Raw genomic sequence first — 15,960 nt, 5'->3', positions numbered from 1 at the left:
GGGAGATTCGAACGTGACGTGGGTGTGACGTGGGAGATTCGAACGTGACGTGGGTGTGACGTGGGCGATTCGAACGTGACGTGGGTGTGTCGTGGGAGATTCGAACGTGACGTGGGCGTGACGTGGGAAATTCGAACGTGACGTGGGTGTGTCGTGGGTGATTCGAACGTGACGTGGGTGTGACGTGGGTGATTCGAACGTGACGTGGGTGTGACGTGGGAGATTCGAACGTGACGTGGGAGATTCGAACGTGACGTGGGTGTGACGTGGGAGATTCGAACGTGACGTGGGCGATTCGAACGTGACGTGGGTGTGTCGTGGGAGATTCGAACGTGACGTGGGCGTGACATGGGTGATTCGAACGTGACGTGGGTGTGACGTGGGTGATTCGAACGTGACGTGGGCGTGACATGTTTGATTCGAACGTGACGTGGGCGTGACATGGGAGATTCGAACGTGACGTGGGAGATTCGAACGTGACGTGGGAGATTCGAACGTGACGTGGGTGTGACGTGGGAGATTCGAACGTGACGTGGGTGATTCGAACGTGACGTGGGTGTGACGTGGGCGATTCGAACGTGACGTGGGTGTGTCGTGGGAGATTCGAACGTGACGTGGGTGTGTCGTGGGTGATTCGAACGTGACGTGGGCGTGACATGGATGATTCGAACGTGACGTGGGCGTGACGTGGGTGATTCGAACGTGACGTGGGCGTGACATGTCTGATTCGAACGTGACGTGGGCGTGACGTGGGTGATTCGAACGTGACGTGGGAGATTAGAACGTGACGTGGGTGATTCCAAAGTGACGTGGGTGTGACGTGGGTGATTCGAACGTGACGTGGGTGATTCGAAAGTGACGTGGGTGTGACGTGGGTGTGACGTGGGAGATTCGAACGTGACGTGAGCATGACGTGGGAGATTCGAACGTGATGTGAGCGTGACGTTGGAGATTCGAAAGTGACGTGGGTGTGACGTGGGAAATTCGAACGTGACGTGGGCGTGACGTGGGTGATTCGAACGTGACGTGGGCGTGACGTGGGAGATTCGAACGTGACGTGGGAGATTCGAGCGTGACGTGGGTGTGACGTGGGAGATTCGAACGTGACGTGGGTGATACGAACGTGACGTGGGTGTGACGTGGGCGATTCGAACGTGACGTGGGCGTGACGTGGGAAATTCGAACGTGACGTGGGTGTGTCGTGGGTGATTCGAACGTGACGTGGGCGTGACATGGGTGATTCGAACGTGACGTGGGTGTGACGTGGGAAATTCGAACGTGACGTGGGCGTGACGTGGGAGATTCGAACGTGACGTGGGTGTGACGTGGGAGATTCGAACGTGACGTGGGTGTGAAGTGGGAGATTCGAACGTCACGTGGGAGATTCGAACGTGACGTGAATGTGAAGTGGGAGATTCGAACGTGACGTGGGTGATTCGAACGTGACGTGGCTGTGACGTGGGTGATACGAACGTGACCTGGACGTGACGTGGGAGATTCGAACGTGTCGTGGGTGTGTCGTGGGTGATTCGAACGTGACGTGGGCGTGACGTGGGAGATTCGAACGTGACCTGGCTGGTTCGAAATTGGCGTGGGTGTGCCGCCCTGCTTCAAGGCTCCCCCACCAAGCAGGGCTCAGAGGCAAGAGCACTGGGAAGGCAGAGCTTCCCTCCGCATGCCTAGGACAGCCCCCACCACGAGTGCCCGGCTCCCTTGCCTCCCCTCCGCAAGCCTACACCAGCTGTCCTCACACCTTGGCACTAGCACTGTGAGGCTGTTGCAAGGCAGGAGCATGGTTGTTCGATATGTGCTTCGAAGGCGAGGTGGGTGTGACGTGGGTGATTCGAACGTGACGTGGGCGTGACGTGGGAAATTCGAACGTGACGTGGGTGTGTCGTGGGTGATTCGAACGTGACGTGGGTGTGTCGTGGGTGATTCGAACTTTACGTGGGCGTGACATGTGTGATTCGAACGTGACGTGGGCGTGACATGGGTGATTCGAACGTGACGTGGGCGTGACGTGGGAGATTCGAACGTGACGTGGGAGATTCGAACGTGACGTGGGTGATTCGAAAGTGACGTGGGTGTGACGTGGGTGATTCGAACGTGACGTGGGTGATTCGAAAGTGACGTGGGTGTGACGTGGGTGTGACGTGGGCGATTCGAACTTGACGTGGGCGTGATGTGGGTGATTCGAACGTGACGTGGGTGTGACGTGGGCGATTCGAACGTGACGTGGGCGTGACGTGGGTGATTCGAACGTGACGTGGGCGTTACGTGGGTGATTCGAACGTGACGTGGGTGTGACGTGGGTGATACGAACGTGACCTGGACGTGACGTGGGAGATTCGAACGTGACGTGGGTGTGTCGTGGCAGATTCGAACGTGACGTGGGCGTGACGTGGGAAATTCGAACGTGACGTGGGTGTTTGGAACGTGACGTGGGCGTGACGTGGGTGATTCGAACGTGACGTGGGTGTGACGTGGGTGATTCAAACTTGACGTGGGTGTGACGTGGGAGATTCGAACGTGACGTGGGCGTGACGTTGGAAATACGAACGTGACGTGGGTGTGACGTGGGTGATTCGAACGTGACGTGGGTGTGACGTGGGAGATTCGAACGTGACGTGGGAGATTCGAACGTGACGTGAGTGTGAAGTGGGAGATTCGAACGTGACGTGGGTGATTCGAAAGTGACGTGGGTGTGACGTGGGTGTGACGTGGGAGTTTCGAACGTGACGGGGGTGTGACGTGGGAGATTCGAACGTGACCTGAGTGTGACGTGAGAGATTCGAACGTGACCTGGCTGGTTCGAAATTGGCGTGGGTGTGCCACCGTGCTTCAAGGCTCCCCCACCAAACAGGGCTCAGAGGCAAGAGCACTGGGAAGGCAGAGCTTGCCTCCGCATGCCTAGGACAGCCCCCACCACGAGTGCCCGGCTCCCTTGCCTCCCCTCCGCAAGCCTACACCAGCTGTCCTCACACCTTGGCACTAGCACTGTGAGGCTGTTGCAAGGCAGGAGCATGGTTGTTCGATATGTGCTTCGAAGGCGAGGTGGGTGTGACGTGGGAGATTCGAACGTGACGTGGGCGTGACGTGGTAAATTCGAACGTGAGGTGGGCGTGACGTGGGTGATTCGAACGTGAGGTGGGTGTGACGTGGGTGATTCGAAGGTGACATGGGCGTGACCTGGGTGATTCGAACGTGACGTGGGAGATTCGAACGTGACGTGGGTGTGACGTGGGCGATTCGAAGGTGACGTGGGCGTGACCTGGGTGATTCGAACGTGACGTGGGCGTGACGTGGGAGATTCGAACGTGACGTGGGCGTGACGTGGGAAATTCGAACCTGACCTGGCTGGTTCGAAATTGGCGTGGGTGTGCCACCCTGCTTCATGGCTCCCCCACCAAGCAGGGCTCAGAGGCAAGAGCACTGGGAAGGCAGAGCTTCCCTCCGCATGCCTAGGACAGCCCCCACCACGAGTGCCCGGCTCCCTTGCCTCCCCTCCGCAAGCCTACACCAGCTGTCCTCACACCTTGGCACTAGCACTGTGAGGCTGTTGCAAGGCAGGAGCATGGTTGTTCGATATGTGCTTCGAAGGCGACGTGGGTGTGACGTGGGAGATTCGAACGTGACGTGGGTGTGACGTGGGTGAATAGAAAGTGACGTGGGTGTGACGTGGGAGATTCGAACGTGACGTGGGCGTGACGTGGGAGATTCGAGCGTGACGTCGGTGTGACGTGGGTGAATAGAAAGTGACGTGGGTGTGACGTGGGAGAATCGAACGTGACGTGGGAGATTCGAACGTGACGTGGGTGTGACGTGGGAGATTCGAACGTGACGTGGGCGTGACGTGGGTGATTCAACGTGACGTGGGTGTGACGTGAATATTCGAACGTGACGTGGGTGTGACGTGGGAGATTCGAACGTGACGTGGGTGATTCGAAAGTGACGTGGGTGTGACGTGGGTGTGTCGTGGGTGATTCGAACGTGACGTGGGCGTTACATGGGTGATTCGAACGTGACGTGGGTGTGACGTGGGTGATTCGAACGTGACGTGGGCGTGACGTGGGTGATTCGAAGGTGACGTGAGTGTGAAGTGGGAGATTCGAACGTGACGTGGGCGTGACGTGGGTGATTCGAAGGTGACGTGAGTATGACGTGGGTGATTCGAACGTGACGTGGGCGTTACATGGGTGATTCGAACGTGACGTGGGTGTGATGTGGGCGATTCGAACGTGACGTGGGTGTGACGTGGGAGATTCGAACGTGACGTGGGTGTGACGTGAATATTCGAACGTGACGTGGGTGTGACGCGGGAGATTCGAACGTGACGTGGGAGATTCGAACGTGACGTGGGCGTGACATGGGTGATTCGAACGTGACGTGGGTGTGACGTGGGTGATTCGAACGTGACGTGGGCGTTACATGGGTGATTCGAACGTGACGTGGGTGTGATGTGGGCGATTCGAACCTGACGTGGGTGTGACGTGGGAGATTCGAACGTGACGTGGCCGTGACGTGGGAGATTCGAACGTGACGTGGGTGTGACGTGGGAGATTCGAACGTGACGTGGGTGATTCGAACGTGACGTGGGTGTGACGTGGGCGATTCCAACGTGACGTAGGTGTGTCGTAGGAGATTCGAACGTGACGTGGGCGTGACATGGATGATTCGAACGTGACGTGGGTGTGACGTGGGTGATTCGAACGTGACGTGGGCGTGACATGTGTGATTCGAACGTGACGTGGGCGTGACGTGGGAGATTCGAACGTGACGTGGGAGATTCGAACGTGACGTGGGTGATTCCAAAGTGACGTGGGCGTGACGTGGGTGATTCGAACGTGACGTGGGCGTGACGTGGGTGATTCGAACGTGACGTGGGTGTGACGTGGGAAATTCGAACGTGACGTGGGCGTGACGTGGGAGATTCGAACGTGACGTGGGTGTGTCGTGGGAGATTCGAACGTGACGTGGGCGTGACGTGGGAAATTCGAACGTGACGTGGGTGTGTCGTGGGTGATTCGAACGTGACGTGGGCGTGACATGGGTGATTCGAACGTGACGTGGGTGTGACGTGGGAAATTCGAACGTGACGTGGGCGTGACGTGGGAGATTCGAACGTGACGTGGGTGTGACGTGGGAGATTCGAAGGTGACGTGGGTGTGAAGTGGGAGATTCGAACGTCACGTGGGAGATTCGAACGTGACGTGAATGTGAAGTGGGAGATTCGAACGTGACGTGGACGTTACGTGAGTGTTTGGAACGTGACGTGGGCGTGAACTGGGTGATTCGAACCTGACGTGGGTGTTTGGAACGTGACGTGGGCGTGCCGTGGGAGATTCGAACGTGACGTGGGTGTGACGTGGGTGATTCGAACGTGACGTGGGCGTGACGTGGGTGATTCGAACGTGACGTGGGTGTGTCGTGGGAGATTCGAACGTGACGTGGGCGTGACGTTGGAAATACGAACGTGACGTGGGTGTGACGTGGGTGATTCGAACGTGACGTGGGTGTGACGTGGGAGATTCGAACGTGACGTGGGAGATTCGAACGTGACGTGAGTGTGAAGTGGGAGATTCGAACGTGACGTGGGTGATTCGAAAGTGACGTGGGTGTGACGTGGGTGTGACGTGGGAGTTTCGAACGTGACGGGGGTGTGACGTGGGAGATTCGAACGTGACCTGAGTGTGACGTGAGAGATTCGAACGTGACCTGGCTGGTTCGAAATTGGCGTGGGTGTGCCACCGTGCTTCAAGGCTCCCCCACCAAACAGGGCTCAGAGGCAAGAGCACTGGGAAGGCAGAGCTTGCCTCCGCATGCCTAGGACAGCCCCCACCACGAGTGCCCGGCTCCCTTGCCTCCCCTCCGCAAGCCTACACCAGCTGTCCTCACACCTTGGCACTAGCAGTGTGAGGCTGTTGCAAGGCAGGAGCATGGTTGTTCGATATGTGCTTCGAAGGCGAGGTGGGTGTGACGTGGGAGATTCGAACGTGACGTGGGCGTGACGTGGTAAATTCGAACGTGAGGTGGGCGTGACGTGGGTGATTCGAACGTGAGGTGGGTGTGACGTGGGTGATTCGAAGGTGACATGGGCGTGACCTGGGTGATTCGAACGTGACGTGGGAGATTCGAACGTGACGTGGGTGTGACGTGGGCGATTCGAAGGTGACGTGGGCGTGACCTGGGTGATTCGAACGTGACGTGGGCGTGACGTGGGAGATTCGAACGTGACGTGGGCGTGACGTGGGAAATTCGAACCTGACCTGGCTGGTTCGAAATTGGCGTGGGTGTGCCACCCTGCTTCATGGCTCCCCCACCAAGCAGGGCTCAGAGGCAAGAGCACTGGGAAGGCAGAGCTTCCCTCCGCATGCCTAGGACAGCCCCCACCACGAGTGCCCGGCTCCCTTGCCTCCCCTCCGCAAGCCTACACCAGCTGTCCTCACACCTTGGCACTAGCACTGTGAGGCTGTTGCAAGGCAGGAGCATGGTTGTTCGATATGTGCTTCGAAGGCGACGTGGGTGTGACGTGGGAGATTCGAACGTGACGTGGGTGTGACGTGGGTGAATAGAAAGTGACGTGGGTGTGACGTGGGAGATTCGAACGTGACGTGGGCGTGACGTGGGAGATTCGAGCGTGACGTCGGTGTGACGTGGGTGAATAGAAAGTGACGTGGGTGTGACGTGGGAGAATCGAACGTGACGTGGGAGATTCGAACGTGACGTGGGTGTGACGTGGGAGATTCGAACGTGACGTGGGCGTGACGTGGGTGATTCAACGTGACGTGGGTGTGACGTGAATATTCGAACGTGACGTGGGTGTGACGTGGGAGATTCGAACGTGACGTGGGTGATTCGAAAGTGACGTGGGTGTGACGTGGGTGTGTCGTGGGTGATTCGAACGTGACGTGGGCGTTACATGGGTGATTCGAACGTGACGTGGGTGTGACGTGGGTGATTCGAACGTGACGTGGGCGTGACGTGGGTGATTCGAAGGTGACGTGAGTGTGAAGTGGGAGATTCGAACGTGACGTGGGCGTGACGTGGGTGATTCGAAGGTGACGTGAGTATGACGTGGGTGATTCGAACGTGACGTGGGCGTTACATGGGTGATTCGAACGTGACGTGGGTGTGATGTGGGCGATTCGAACGTGACGTGGGTGTGACGTGGGAGATTCGAACGTGACGTGGGTGTGACGTGAATATTCGAACGTGACGTGGGTGTGACGCGGGAGATTCGAACGTGACGTGGGAGATTCGAACGTGACGTGGGCGTGACATGGGTGATTCGAACGTGACGTGGGTGTGACGTGGGTGATTCGAACGTGACGTGGGCGTTACATGGGTGATTCGAACGTGACGTGGGCGTGAACTGGGTGATTCGAACCTGACGTGGGTGTTTGGAACGTGACGTGGGCGTGCCGTGGGAGATTCGAACGTGACGTGGGTGTGACGTGGGTGATTCGAACGTGACGTGGGCGTGACGTGGGTGATTCGAACGTGACGTGGGTGTGTCGTGGGAGATTCGAACGTGACGTGGGAGATTCGAACGTGACGTGGGAGATTCGAACGTGACGTGGGTGATTCGAACGTGACGTGGGTGTGACGTGGGCGATTCCAACGTGACGTAGGTGTGTCGTAGGAGATTCGAACGTGACGTGGGCGTGACATGGATGATTCGAACGTGACGTGGGTGTGACGTGGGTGATTCGAACGTGACGTGGGCGTGACATGTGTGATTCGAACGTGACGTGGGCGTGACGTGGGAGATTCGAACGTGACGTGGGAGATTCGAACGTGACGTGGGTGATTCCAAAGTGACGTGGGCGTGACGTGGGTGATTCGAACGTGACGTGGGCGTGACGTGGGTGATTCGAACGTGACGTGGGTGTGACGTGGGAAATTCGAACGTGACGTGGGCGTGACGTGGGAGATTCGAACGTGACGTGGGTGTGTCGTGGGAGATTCGAACGTGACGTGGGCGTGACGTGGGAAATTCGAACGTGACGTGGGTGTGTCGTGGGTGATTCGAACGTGACGTGGGCGTGACATGGGTGATTCGAACGTGACGTGGGTGTGACGTGGGAAATTCGAACGTGACGTGGGCGTGACGTGGGAGATTCGAACGTGACGTGGGTGTGACGTGGGAGATTCGAAGGTGACGTGGGTGTGAAGTGGGAGATTCGAACGTCACGTGGGAGATTCGAACGTGACGTGAATGTGAAGTGGGAGATTCGAACGTGACGTGGACGTTACGTGAGTGTTTGGAACGTGACGTGGGCGTGAACTGGGTGATTCGAACCTGACGTGGGTGTTTGGAACGTGACGTGGGCGTGCCGTGGGAGATTCGAACGTGACGTGGGTGTGACGTGGGTGATTCGAACGTGACGTGGGCGTGACGTGGGTGATTCGAACGTGACGTGGGTGTGTCGTGGGAGATTCGAACGTGACGTGGGAGATTCGAACGTGACGTGGGAGATTCGAACGTGACGTGGGTGTGACGTGGGAGATTCGAACGTGACGTGGGTGTGACGTGGGCGATTCGAACGTGACGTGGGTGTGTCGTGGGAGATTCGAACGTGACGTGGGCGTGACATGGGTGATTCGAACGTGACGTGGGTGTGACGTGGGTGATTCGAACGTGACGTGGGCGTGACATGTGTGATTCGAACGTGACGTGGGCGTGACGTGGGAGATTCGAACGTGACGTGGGCGTGACGTGGGTGATTCGAACGTGACGTGGGCGTTACGTGGGTGATTCGAACGTGACGTGGGAGATTCGAACGTGACGTGAGTGTGAAGTGGGAGATTCGAACGTGACGTGGACGTTACGTGAGTGTTTGGAACGTGACGTGGGCGTGACGTGGGAGATTCGAACGTGACGTGGGCGTGACGTGGATGATTCGAACGTGACGTGGGCGTGACGTGGGAGATTCGAGCGTGACGTGGGTGTGGCGTGGTTGTTTCGAACGTGACGTGGGTGTGACGTGGGAGATTCGAACGTGACGTGGGTGTGTCGTGGGTGATTCGAACGTGACGTGGGAGTGACATGTGTGATTCGAACGTGACGTGGGTGTGAAGTGGGTGATTCGAACGTGACGTGGGCGTGACGTGGGAGATTCGAACGTGACGTGGGCGTGACGTGGGAGATTCGAACGTGACGTGGGTGTGACGTGGGTGATTCGAACGTGACGTGGGTGTGAAGTGGGTGATTCGAACGTGACGTGGGTGTGAAGTGGGAGATTCGAACGTGACGTGGGAGATTCGAACGTGACGTGGGTGTGACGTGGAAGATTCGAACGTGACGGGGGTGTGACGTGGGTGATTCGAACGTGACATGGGTGTGAAGTGGGTGTGACGTGGGAGATTCGAACGTAACGTGGGTGTGTCGTGGGTGATTCGAACCTGACGTGGGCGTGACGTGGGTGATTCGAACGTAACGTGGGTGTGACGTGGGAGTTTCGAACGTGACGTGGGAGATTCGAACGTGACGTGGGTGTGACGTGGGTGATTCGAACGTGACGTGGGTGTGACGTGGGAAATTCGAACGTGACGTGGGCGTGACGTGGGAAATTCGAACGTGACGTGGGTGTGTCGTGGGTGATTCGAACGTGACGTGGGCGTGACATGGGTGATTCGAACGTGACGTGGGTGTGACGTGGGAAATTCGAACGTGACGTGGGCGTGACGTGGGAGATTCGAACGTGACGTGGGTGTGAAGTGGGAGATTCGAACGTCACGTGGGAGATTCGAACGTGACGTGAATGTGAAGTGGGAGATTCGAACGTGACGTGGACGTTACGTGAGTGTTTGGAACGTGACGTGGGCGTGAACTGGGTGATTCGAACCTGACGTGGGTGTTTGGAACGTGACGTGGGCGTGCCGTGGGAGATTCGAACGTGACGTGGGTGTGACGTGGGTGATTCGAACGTGACGTGGGCGTGACGTGGGTGATTCGAACGTGACGTGGGTGTGTCGTGGGAGATTCGAACGTGACGTGGGAGATTCGAACGTGACGTGGGTGTGACGTGGGAGATTCGAACGTGACGTGGGAGATTCGAACGTGACGTGGGTGTGACGTGGGAGATTCGAACGTGACGTGGGTGTGACGTGGGTGATTCGAACCTGACGTGGGTGTTTGGAACGTGACGTGGGTGTGTCGTGGGTGATTCGAACGTGACGTGGGCGTGACGTGGGTGATTCGAAGGTGACGTGAGTATGACGTGGGTGATTCGAACGTGACGTGGGCGTTACATGGGTGATTCGAACGTGACGTTGGTGTGATGTGGGCGATTCGAACGTGACGTGGGCGTGACGTGGGTGATTCGAACGTGACGTGGGTGTGACGTGGGAGATTCGAACGTGACGTGGGAGATTCGAACGTGACGTGGGTGTGACGTGGGAGCTTCGAACGTGACGTGGGAGATTCGAACGTGACGTGAGTGTGAAGTGGGAGATTCGAACGTGACGTGGGTGATTCGAAAGTGACGTGGGTGTGACGTGGGTGTGACGTGGGAGTTTCGAACGTGACGTGGGTGTTACGTGGGAGATTCGAACGTGACCTGAGTGTGACGTGAGAGATTCGAACGTGACCTGGCTGGTTCGAAACTGGCGTGGATGTGCCGCCCTGCTTCAAGGCTCCCCCACCAAGCAGGGCTCAGAGGCAAGAGCACTGGGAAGGCAGAGCTTCCCTCCGCATGCCTAGGACAGCCCCCACCACGAGTGCCCGGCTCCCTTGCCTCCCCTCCGCAAGCCTACACCAGCTGTCCTCACACCTTGGCACTAGCACTGTGAGGCTGTTGCAAGGCAGGAGCATGGTTGTTCGATATGTGCTTCGAAGGCGAGGTGGGTGTGACGTGGGAGATTCGAACGTGACGTGGGCGTGACGTGGTAAATTCGAACGTGAGGTGGGCGTGACGTGGGTGATTCGAACGTGAGGTGGGTGTGACGTGGGTGATTCGAAGGTGACATGGGCGTGACCTGGGTGATTCGAACGTGACGTGGGAGATTCGAACGTGACGTGGGTGTGACGTGGGCGATTCGAAGGTGACGTGGGCGTGACCTGGGTGATTCGAACGTGACGTGGGCGTGACGTGGGAGATTCGAACGTGACGTGGGCGTGACGTGGGAAATTCGAACCTGACCTGGCTGGTTCGAAATTGGCGTGGGTGTGCCACCCTGCTTCATGGCTCCCCCACCAAGCAGGGCTCAGAGGCAAGAGCACTGGGAAGGCAGAGCTTCCCTCCGCATGCCTAGGACAGCCCCCACCACGAGTGCCCGGCTCCCTTGCCTCCCCTCCGCAAGCCTACACCAGCTGTCCTCACACCTTGGCACTAGCACTGTGAGGCTGTTGCAAGGCAGGAGCATGGTTGTTCGATATGTGCTTCGAAGGCGAGGTGGGTGTGACGTGGGAGATTCGAACGTGACGTGGGCGTGACGTGGGAAATTCGAACGTGACGTGGGCGTGACATGTGTGATTCGAACGTGACGTGGGCGTGACGTGGGAGATTCGAACGTGACGTGGGAGATTCGAACGTGACGTGGGTGTGACGTGGGAGATTCGAACGTGACGTGGGAGATTCGAACGTGACGTGGGTGTAACGTGGGAGATTCGAACGTGACGTGGGTGATACGAACGTGACGTGGGTGTGACGTGGGCGATTCGAACGTGACGTGGGTGATTCCAAAGTGACGTGGGAGTGACGTGGGAAATTCGAACGTGACGTGGGCGTGACGTGGGAAATTCGAACGTGACGTGGGTGTGTCGTGGGTGATTCGAACGTGACGTGGGCGTGACATGGGTGATTCGAACGTGACGTGGGTGTGACGTGGGAAATTCGAACGTGACGTGGGCGTGACGTGGGAGATTCGAACGTGACGTGGGTGTGTCGTGGGTGATTCGAACGTGACGTGGGCGTGACATGGGTGATTCGAAAGTGACGTGGGTGTGACGTGGGAAATTCGAACGTGACGTGGGCGTGACGTGGGAGATTCGAACGTGACGTGGGCGTGACATGGGTGATTCGAACGTGACGTGGGTGTGACGTGGGAAATTCGAACGTGACGTGGGCGTGACGTGGGAAATTCGAACGTGACGTGGGTGTGTCGTGGGTGATTCGAACGTGACGTGGGCGTGACATGGGTGATTCGAACGTGACGTGGGTGTGACGTGGGAAATTCGAACGTGACGTGGGCGTGACGTGGGAGATTCGAACGTGACGTGGGTGTGAAGTGGGAGATTCGAACGTCACGTGGGAGATTCGAACGTGACGTGAATGTGAAGTGGGAGATTCGAACGTGACGTGGACGTTACGTGAGTGTTTGGAACGTGACGTGGGCGTGAACTGGGTGATTCGAACCTGACGTGGGTGTTTGGAACGTGACGTGGGCGTGCCGTGGGAGATTCGAACGTGACGTGGGTGTGACGTGGGTGATTCGAACGTGACGTGGGCGTGACGTGGGTGATTCGAACGTGACGTGGGTGTGTCGTGGGAGATTCGAACGTGACGTGGGAGATTCGAACGTGACGTGGGTGTGACGTGGGAGATTCGAACGTGACGTGGGAGATTCGAACGTGACGTGGGTGTGACGTGGGAGATTCGAACGTGACGTGGGTGTGACGTGGGTGATTCGAACCTGACGTGGGTGTTTGGAACGTGACGTGGGTGTGTCGTGGGTGATTCGAACGTGACGTGGGCGTGACGTGGGTGATTCGAAGGTGACGTGAGTATGACGTGGGTGATTCGAACGTGACGTGGGCGTTACATGGGTGATTCGAACGTGACGTGGGTGTGATGTGGGCGATTCGAACGTGACGTGGGCGTGACGTGGGTGATTCGAACGTGACGTGGGTGTGACGTGGGAGATTCGAACGTGACGTGGGAGATTCGAACGTGACGTGGGTGTGACGTGGGAGCTTCGAACGTGACGTGGGAGATTCGAACGTGACGTGAGTGTGAAGTGGGAGATTCGAACGTGACGTGGGTGATTCGAAAGTGACGTGGGTGTGACGTGGGTGTGACGTGGGAGTTTCGAACGTGACGTGGGTGTTACGTGGGAGATTCGAACGTGACCTGAGTGTGACGTGAGAGATTCGAACGTGACCTGGCTGGTTCGAAACTGGCGTGGATGTGCCGCCCTGCTTCAAGGCTCCCCCACCAAGCAGGGCTCAGAGGCAAGAGCACTGGGAAGGCAGAGCTTCCCTCCGCATGCCTAGGACAGCCCCCACCACGAGTGCCCGGCTCCCTTGCCTCCCCTCCGCAAGCCTACACCAGCTGTCCTCACACCTTGGCACTAGCACTGTGAGGCTGTTGCAAGGCAGGAGCATGGTTGTTCGATATGTGCTTCGAAGGCGAGGTGGGTGTGACGTGGGAGATTCGAACGTGACGTGGGCGTGACGTGGTAAATTCGAACGTGAGGTGGGCGTGACGTGGGTGATTCGAACGTGAGGTGGGTGTGACGTGGGTGATTCGAAGGTGACATGGGCGTGACCTGGGTGATTCGAACGTGACGTGGGAGATTCGAACGTGACGTGGGTGTGACGTGGGCGATTCGAAGGTGACGTGGGCGTGACCTGGGTGATTCGAACGTGACGTGGGCGTGACGTGGGAGATTCGAACGTGACGTGGGCGTGACGTGGGAAATTCGAACCTGACCTGGCTGGTTCGAAATTGGCGTGGGTGTGCCACCCTGCTTCATGGCTCCCCCACCAAGCAGGGCTCAGAGGCAAGAGCACTGGGAAGGCAGAGCTTCCCTCCGCATGCCTAGGACAGCCCCCACCACGAGTGCCCGGCTCCCTTGCCTCCCCTCCGCAAGCCTACACCAGCTGTCCTCACACCTTGGCACTAGCACTGTGAGGCTGTTGCAAGGCAGGAGCATGGTTGTTCGATATGTGCTTCGAAGGCGAGGTGGGTGTGACGTGGGAGATTCGAACGTGACGTGGGCGTGACGTGGGAAATTCGAACGTGAGGTGGGCGTGACGTGGGTGATTCGAACGTGAGGTGGGTGTGACGTGGGTGATTCGAAGGTGACATGGGCGTGACCTGGGTGATTCGAACGTGACGTGGGAGATTCGAACGTGACGTGGGTGTGACGTGGGCGATTCGAAGGTGACGTGGGCGTGACCTGGGTGATTCGAACGTGACGTGGGTGTGACGTGGGAGATTCGAACGTGACGTGGGCGTGACGTGGGAAATTCGAACGTGACCTGGCTGGTTCGAAATTGGCGTGGGTGTGCCACCCTGCTTCATGGCTCCCCCACCAAGCAGGGCTCAGAGGCAAGAGCACTGGGAAGGCAGAGCTTCCCTCCGCATGCCTAGGACAGCCCCCACCACGAGTGCCCGGCTCCCTTGCCTCCCCTCCGCAAGCCTACACCAGCTGTCCTCACACCTTGGCACTAGCACTGTGAGGCTGTTGCAAGGCAGGAGCATGGTTGTTCGATATGTGCTTCGAAGGCGACGTGGGTGTGACGTGGGAGATTCGAACGTGACGTGGGTGTGACGTGGGTGAATAGAAAGTGACGTGGGTGTGACGTGGGAGATTCGAACGTGACGTGGGCGTGACGTGGGAGATTCGAGCGTGACGTCGGTGTGACGTGGGTGAATAGAAAGTGACGTGGGTGTGACGTGGGAGAATCGAACGTGACGTGGGAGATTCGAACGTGACGTGGGTGTGACGTGGGAGATTCGAACGTGACGTGGGCGTGACGTGGGTGATTCAACGTGACGTGGGTGTGACGTGAATATTCGAACGTGACGTGGGTGTGACGTGGGAGATTCGAACGTGACGTGGGTGATTCGAAAGTGACGTGGGTGTGACGTGGGTGTGTCGTGGGTGATTCGAACGTGACGTGGGCGTTACATGGGTGATTCGAACGTGACGTGGGTGTGACGTGGGTGATTCGAACGTGACGTGGGCGTGACGTGGGTGATTCGAAGGTGACGTGAGTGTGAAGTGGGAGATTCGAACGTGACGTGGGCGTGACGTGGGTGATTCGAAGTTGACGTGAGTATGACGTGGGTGATTCGAACGTGACGTGGGCGTTACATGGGTGATTCGAACGTGACGTGGGTGTGATGTGGGCGATTCGAACGTGACGTGGGTGTGACGTGGGAGATTCGAACGTGACGTGGGTGTGACGTGAATATTCGAACGTGACGTGGGTGTGACGCGGGAGATTCGAACGTGACGTGGGAGATTCGAACGTGACGTGGGCGTGACATGGGTGATTCGAACGTGACGTGGGTGTGACGTGGGTGATTCGAACGTGACGTGGGCGTTACATGGGTGATTCGAACGTGACGTGGGTGTGATGTGGGCGATTCGAACGTGACGTGGGTGTGACGTGGGAGATTCGAACGTGACGTGGCCGTGACGTGGGAGATTCGAACGTGACGTGGGTGTGACGTGGGAGATTCGAACGTGACGTGGGTGATTCGAACGTGACGTGGGTGTGACGTGGGCGATTCCAACGTGACGTAGGTGTGTCGTAGGAGATTCGAACGTGACGTGGGCGTGACATGGATGATTCGAACGTGACGTGGGTGTGACGTGGGTGATTCGAACGTGACGTGGGCGTGACATGTGTGATTCGAACGTGACGTGGGCGTGACGTGGGAGATTCGAACGTGACGTGGGAGATTCGAACGTGACGTGGGTGATTCCAAAGTGACGTGGGCGTGACGTGGGTGATTCGAACGTGACGTGGGCGTGACGTGGGTGATTCGAACGTGACGTGGGTGTGACGTGGGAAATTCGAACGTGACGTGGGCGTGACGTGGGAGATTCGAACGTGACGTGGGTGTGTCGTGGGAGATTCGAACGTGACGTGGGCGTGACGTGGGAAATTCGAACGTGACGTGGGTGTGTCGTGGGTGATTCGAACGTGACGTGGGCGTGACATGGGTGATTCGAACGTGACGTGGGTGTGACGTGGGAAATTCGAACGTGACGTGGGCGTGA

This window comes from Apteryx mantelli, chromosome 11 (assembly GCF_036417845.1).
Source record: "Apteryx mantelli isolate bAptMan1 chromosome 11, bAptMan1.hap1, whole genome shotgun sequence".
Classification (NCBI taxonomy): domain Eukaryota; kingdom Metazoa; phylum Chordata; class Aves; order Apterygiformes; family Apterygidae; genus Apteryx; species Apteryx mantelli.
This window is presented reverse-complemented; position numbering follows the sequence as displayed.